Here is an 8,279-nt window from a genome sequence, read left to right on the forward strand (position 1 = left end):
ATATTTTGATGCAGATATACAATGCATATTAATTATACCAGGGTAAGTAAGTATGGTAAGGGATTCTAGTTGTAATATTAAGCCCAAATTATTTCTGCCTTAGTAAGAGTGACAATTAGATAATTTCTCTTTTTTTCCCAAAAAACTGAGAATCGTATAGACATATCTTTCCTTTTTGAAAAGGAAAAAATAGGGATAGTCATCTTATATTGATTATATTGTAATATTCTGATTTGTTTTTCAGAGCAATAAGGTTATATTTGATGAACAGGTTTTTTTTGGTTTTTTTTTTTGAGATGGAGTCTTGGCTCTGTCGCCCAGGCTGGAGTGCAGTGGTGTGATCTTGGCTCACTGAAAGCTTCGCCTCCTGGGTTCAAGCCATTCTCCTGCCTCAGCCTCCCAAGCAGCTGGGACTACAGGCACCCGCCACCACGCCCGGCTAATTTTTTGTATTTTTAGGAGAGACGGGGTTTCACCGTGTTAGCCAGGATGGTCTCCATCTCCTGATCTCGTGATCCGCGCGCCTCGGCCTCCCAATGTGCTGGGATTACAGGCGTGCGCCGCTGCGCCCAGCCAAGTTTTTTTTTTTTTTTTTAAGAAATGGTGGATGCTTTTGTGACTTAACTATTTTTCAGATGTTCATGTTCCATTTAGCTAAGACATAACATGATCATGCTCAGAACTCTGTGAAGCAGAAATGTTTTTCTCTCTCTCTTTTTTGGCAGGAAGTGGAATAAAAAACAACTTTACTAACTTACAACAGTTTATCTTGGCCTTTCTGGTGACTTATTTTATTTCTTGAATTATTTTATTTTGTTGACATCTTGAAAAGGAGTGATTCTGAATTAACTGAATTTAAAAAGATATATTCATTCGTTACCTTATGGATGAAAGGTAGAAGAGAAGACAAAAAAAGTACATTCAGCGACTAGTTATCTTCTGTGAAACGTAAAATCAAATCTTGTTAATCACCTTGCTTGGTCTTCCAATGGCCTTCCTCTACATTTAGAATTAAATTCAATGCCTTCATCATCCATCCGGTTCTATGTGACCTAATCTATGTCTTCTGTTCCCACATTATGCTTTGCTGTTATGGCTCAAGCCACTCAGGTCTGTGTTTGTTTTTTTTTTTTTTCTTCCAACCCATGAGTCTCATTCTACCACTTAGGACTTTTATGCTTACTGCACCCCTGTCTAGAAAACTATGACTCATTCTTTCTCCTCATTCAGTCTCTAATTAGAACAGCTTTCCACTGTGACCTTATCTATGGTCTCAATCTCCACTAACCACTGTAGCTGGGATTAGTCATGCACCACTACACATGGCTAATTTTTGTACTTTTGGTAGAGACAGGGTTTCACCATATTGACCAGGTTGGTCTTGAACTCCTGGCCTCATGTGATCTGCCTGCCTTGGCCTCCCAAAGTGCTGGTATTACAGGTGTGAGTCACCCTGCCAGGACCAAGCCATGCTTTCTTGACCTTCTTTATTTTCCCTTCCATGCCCATATGGAAAGGAAACAAATAATCCACTGCTTCGATATGGTTTTGCTTTGTTTCTATTGAATTACACTCTGTTGTTTTTATAGAACATATCACTATTTGGAAATTAATGTTTGCTTGGGTTCGTGTAGTTATTTTTGTATGTTTGTCTTGTGCCTCTCTTGCTGAAATGTAAGCTACAATAATATAGAGATTTTGAAAACCTGTACTTTATTTTAGATTTGGTGGATACTGGTGCACGTTTGTTACATGAGCCTATGGTACTGGAGGTCCTAGCCAGAGCAATCAGGCAAGAGAAAGAAATAAAAGTCATCCAACAAAAAGAGAAGTCAAGCTATCTCTCTGCTGATAATAGAAGACCCTAAAGACTCTGCCAAAAGGCTCCTAGAACTGATAAATGCCTTGTAAAGTTTCAGGATGCCAAATCAATGTTAAAAAAATCAGTAGCATTTTTATACATCAATAATGTTGAAGCTGAGAGTCAAACCAATTCAATATCACAATCCCATTTATATTAGTTACAAAAATAACAAAATAGCTAGGAATACAGCTATCAAGGGGGTGAAAGGTCATTGCAAGGAAAACTACAAAGCATTGCTGTACTTTTAAAGCAATAAGTAAGCAAGCCTGCACTTTGGAGGTGCGAGGTGTGGAGAGACAGTGCCTCATCTCTCAAGGTTGTTCACTGCAAGCACGATCCTGAGAACGGCCATGGCCCCAAAACACAAAAGAGCAGGAGAGATTCATGGCGTGTCTCCCAACATTGTGTTAACTCCCTTCACAGAGGAAGAAGAGAAAATGTTTCTGTTGAAAAATGTCATTTCTACTTCCTATGTAATGCATCTAATCCAATAATTAACATGATTTCATGAATTATGTTTTTTGTGTTTCAAGATTATAGACTTCAGTTTAAGAATCTGGTTTTTTATAGCTCTTTTTGTGGGAAAAATGCAGACACATACATCTCCACATTAAAATGTGTGTGTGTGTGTGCGCGTGTAAGCATTTATTTTGTAGCTTAGGCATAAAGTATGGTTATTCCTTGGCATCCTCGGGGGACTGGTTCCAGGACCCCCTGTGGATGACAAAATTGAAGATTACTTAAGTCTCATGTAAAGTGACATAATATTTGCATATAACCTATGCACATTCTCCTGTATGCTTTAAATAAAATTATTTCTAGATTACCTATAGTGCCTAATCTGTAAATAGTTGTTATGATGTATTGATTTTTAATTTTTTTATTATTGTATTTTTTATTTTAATTTTATTTTATTTTATTTTATTTTATTATTATTATTTTTTGAGATGTAGTCTCACTCTGTCACCCAGGCTGGAGTACAGTGGTGCGATCTCAGCTCACTGCAACCTCCACCTCCCGGGTTCAAGCGATTCTCATGCCTCAACCGCCCACGTAGGTGGGATTACAGGCGTCTGCCACCACGCCCGGCTAATTTTTTGTTTTTTCAGTAGAGATGGGGTTTCATTGTGTTAGCCAGGATGGTCCCCATTTCTTGACCTCATGATCCACCCGCCTCAGCCTCCCAAAGTGCTGGGATTACAGGTGTGAGCCACCACACCTGTCCGTTGTTTATTTTTATTATTTTGCTAATTTTGATCCATGGTTGGTTGAATCCATGAATGTGGAAACTTTGGATATGGAAGGTGGATTGTACTGCAGTTTGTAATATGGCTAAATTTTTAAAAGGATTTTAATATAAAATTCTAAAGCAGAACTATAATGCAGGAGACTGCTCGTGTCCTGATAGAATCATTTTCAGGTTATAAAATCTGTTCAAAATACTTGTTTTCCAATAAAAGGAAGTTGCTTTCCGTAATCAGTTTTTTGGAAGAAGTCTCATTTATTGTAGTAATCTGTACAGGTATTTATTTTTAATAAATATTATCTTCTGCTTTTATCAAATATTTGGGTGAACACGCTAAAAGTATAAATTGTTAAATGAAACAGAGTATTCAATATTATTTTTTCTTTCCATATTACTAGAAGTTATAAAAAGAGGTTAGACATTTTTTTAAATATATTCTTATATTACTTTCTAATTTTGTGTTCTTACTTTTTTTTTTTTTTTTTTTGAGTTGGAGTTTCTTTCCCTCTTGTCAGCCAGCCTGGAGGGCAGTGGCGTGATCTCTCAGCTTACTGCAACCTCCAACTCCTGGGTTCAAGCAATTCTCCTGCCTCAGCCTCCCAAGTAGCTGGGATTACAGGCATGTGCCAGCCATGTATTTTTAGTAAAGACGGGGTTTCACGATGTTGGTCAGGATGGCCTCAATCTCTTGACCTCATGATCCTCCTGCCTTGGCCTCCCGAAGTGCTGGGATTACGGGCGTGAGCCACTGTGCCTGGCCCACTTTCTAATTTTCTCTTGGTGTATCGTAGTTGTATAATCACACTATACAGCACATAATATCTAGAGCCTGTATATAATTATGTAATTAAGCCTCCATTTTTTCATCTATAAAATGTAGGTTTCTTATGTGTTATTGCAAGAAATAAATAAATGAACATATGTAGAATGTTTTAGAAAAGTGCCAGGCACAAAAATAAGAAACGTATGTTAGCTAGTATTATTATAGCAAGCAAATTGTAAAGTCCAGTTTTGTTTTGTTTTTTTTGAGAGGGAGTCTCGGTCTTATCAGCCAGGCCAGAGTGCAGTGACATGATCTTGGCTCAGTGCAACCTTCACCTCCAGGATTCAAGCAATTCTCTTGTCTCTGCCTCCCAAGTAGCTGGGACTACAGGTGCCTGCCACTACACCTGGCTAATTTTTGTTTTTTTAAATAGAGACCGGGGTTTCACGATGTTGATCAGGCTGGTCTCGAACTCCTGACCTCCAGTGATCCACCCACCTTGGCCTCCCAAAGTGCTGGGATTACAGGCCTGAGCCACCTCGTCCGTCCATAAAGTCCACTTTTTCATGTCTCCACTTGAATCTCCGTAAGTTTCTGATACAGAGTTCACACAGTAGGTTGGGAGCAAAGGCTGTTGGATATTTTATGAAAGAACACTAAATAATATATTTTAAAAGATGTTTACATATTGGGTCTTACCAGGTCTCCATGGATGCATAAATGTTATTTGAAAAGCTAGAAGGCTCTTCCAAAATTTGAGCAATATACTCTATGCAAAGACAAAATGAAAAATTATTAAACAGGTATTTGATAGCTAAATTGGGATAAAGACTTTATAAGAACAGTAAGAAGTTTGCATCTAATTATGCTCATTTAAAATCCATTACTTAACCATTAATCAGACAAAAAGAGAACGAAGAGTATGACTTCATTTGTATCTAATTGATATGGAATTTTGGAATGTGCAGTTCCAGAAAAGCTTGATCTTCTAGGGTGTTATAGTCATCACTTTAAAATTAATTATTTTTAAGTCAAAGTGATGAGAAGTGCACTAAAAAAAAATTCAAATATTTGTTTTGACTAAAGAAAATATTATGAGTATAATAATATAATATTAAAAACAAACCAAATACACTAGCATTTTAGAATGAGTGAATTTTCACTATTTCGACACCCAGTGAATAGAGTAATGGCAAACATGCACAGTCACTTGATTTCATAGAAAGAAAAGAATATAAAGAGTTCTGCTAATTTCATGAGCCATCACTTATTTTATCTGCATTAATTTAAAGATATAGTCTACCTGTGCCCAATAAAAACATCTGTATTGCAGAATTTAATAATTCATATTCATATATTCATATAGTTGTACTTGTCTTTGATGAATATGTATCACTGAAATAAATAGTTGAGTGATCTGTTTCTCTCCCTTTTCTTTTTTTGTTTTCTCTTTCTCACACACAAACACGGAACACTCAATCACATGTTTAAGAAAATGACTCAGTCTTTTCTAATATTTTCCCTTATCTATTTAATCCTTTGTTTAATTTCATGTATTTAAAAGTAAATCGACTTTTATTTTACATATTCTGCCTGCGTTTATTGAAAAAGGAACAAAGAAAGAAAGGTATCATGTAGTTGCGTGCTGTCAGGTAACATTTTTGTAATAATTCATGTGCTTCCTTTTGTACATACCTGTTCTTGAGTTGATTATATTCAGGTGAATCTGAGTCACTTCTGTTAATGTCACAACGAGGGCTGAGTCCATTAATTCTGCTTCACTACACACTGAGTCTGTGACAGGGATGCAACTCATTCTCTTTCTAGCTCATCTTTTAGTAAACCTTTGTTATTCAATTATGACACATAAATAAAATGAACAGATCTTAAATTACAACCTTGATACATTTTACGAGATGAACAAATTCTTTAACCACTAAAATCAAAATAGAGATTATTAGCAATACTCCAGAGTCCTTCCTTCTCACCCTCTCCCTTACTAAAGCGACTATTATTTTGACTTCTGGCATCAGAGATTAGTTTGTTCTTTTATTTGACATTTATATAAATATTATAGTACATACATTTTTTGTATCTGGCTTCTTTTTCCCAAAATCATGTCTGTGAGATTCATCCATGTTACATGTAACGTTACCATAGAATTCTCATCCCTGTATGATATTCTATTGTATGAATACATCATAATTTATTCATTTTACTATAGATGAACACTTGCATTGTTTTCAGTTTCATGATATTATGAATAATTTGCTACAAATATTTTTAGACATCATTTACAGTACAAGTGTGTTATATGTGTAAATAGAACCTCTGAATTTTAGAGTATGAACATGTTCAAATTCATTAGACTATCAGTTTTCCCAAACTGGCTGTACTAGTTTTTAAATTCCACCAGCAGTATATGAAAATTATAGTTGCTACACTATCTTGACAATATTACACATTGTCACTTATTTTTGATTTTTGCTATTGTGGCTTAATTAAAATTGACTTTTTATTTTCCTAACAACTAATAATGTACATCTTTTTTAAGTGTATTGCAATCTTTTTATGTGGTTTCTATTCATTTTTAGTGAAGTGCTCACTCAATATTTTCACTTTTTCTAAAAAATTGAGTTTTTTATATTCTTAAATGAAGTAATGTATAAGAAGTATGTCTCTATTACCGATATATCATACATTTTATAGTATTTATATATAGATGCATATTCCCAACCCGTGGCTTACATGTTTACTTTTAATATTGAGTTTTAATTAAGAGAAGAACTTAATTTTAAAAGTCTAATCTCACACTTCTCTCTTTTATGATTAGTGCTTTCCCTCTTCTATTTAAGAAACACTTGTACAACTCCAGTATCATAATTTATTTATATTATAGAATTTTTTTAACATTTCTAAACTGTAAGGCGGAAACATTTTCATGTTTATTAATCTACATAAATGTAGAACATAAATATATAAGTGATCCAGTGCAATATACTGAAACGACTACATTTCCCTTACTGCACCTTCCCTAGTATGATACCTTGCTGTGAATAAGTTGATTCTATATGTATGCGTCTGTTTCTGGATTTTCTAATCTGTTCCATTGGTCTAGTTTTTCTTCTCTTCTGCTAATACAACACTGTAGTAAGTCTTAATATGTCTTGCTATCCTGCAGGATGAATCCTCCAACTTTCTTCTTCCTCAGGATTCTCTATAAAGTTCTTGGCCCTTTGCACTTCTTTGTAAGTTTTAGCATCAGCTTGTCAGTTTCTACAAACAAATGCAAACAAACCCCTCCCAGAACTTTAATTGGTATTGTATTAAATGTGTAGATAAGTTTGGATATGATACATCTTTACAATATCGAATCTTCTAACCTAGGAATAAGCATGATTCGTTTACATTACATAGATTTTTAATTTATCTGAGGACTGTGTAGTTTTCTGTACACAACTCTTCTACATCTCTCAAGAGAGATTGCCAAACTATCTATGATCAATTCTATCTCTTTTCTTGGCATTTTATTTTCTAATTGTTGGTTTCAAAATTCATTTATTAGTTTGAGTAATACCTGTAGATTCTTTGAATTTTCTCTGTACACTATTAAGTCTTCTGAAAAAATGACTTTTTTTGCTACCCAGTTCTTACATATTTTAGTGTTTGTTTGCATATATTGCTTGATTACACTTTCAAAGTCCTTCAATATAATGCTGAAGAGATGTGGTGATAAATGACATCCCACTCTAGTTTTTGATCTCAGGATGTAAGTCTTTGAAACTGTAGCATTAGCATGATGTGTACTTGTAGAATTTTGAAAATAACCCTTATCAGATTAAAAAAGTTTACTTCTGCTTCTAACTAGACCAGGGCTTCTACTGAAACAATAAGAATAGCTGAATAAATTACAAAAGTCGTATTTCTAAAGGAATTACAGGACAGAAGAAATAATGAGGATTAAAGTAACTGAAACTCCAGAGAGAATAGAGCTGTTCAAAGGTGAATGAGGATGTGCACTGGCCTTTTCCAGGTTGCATTTGCCCATTCAGAATTGGCAGAAGTGGAGAATACTGGCTTTACCCAGGCATTAGACATTTCCTGGGGGATAAGAAGTCAGTAGAGGCCGGGCACAGTGGTTCACACCTGTAATCCCAGCACTTTGGGAGGCTGAGGTGGGCAGATCACAAGGTCAGGAGTTCGAGAACAGTCTGACCAACATGGTGAAACCCTGTCTCTACTAAAAATACAAAAATTAGCCAGGCGTGGTGGCATGCGCCTGTAATCCCAGCTACTCTGGAGGCTGAGGCAAGAGAATCCCTTGAACCCGGGAGGCGGAGGTTGCAGTGAGCCAAGATTGCGCCACCGCACTCTAGTCTGGGTGACAGAGCGAGACCCTATTTCCA

The sequence above is a fragment of the Macaca fascicularis genome, chromosome 16 (assembly GCF_037993035.2).
Source record: "Macaca fascicularis isolate 582-1 chromosome 16, T2T-MFA8v1.1".
NCBI classification, from domain to species: domain Eukaryota; kingdom Metazoa; phylum Chordata; class Mammalia; order Primates; family Cercopithecidae; genus Macaca; species Macaca fascicularis.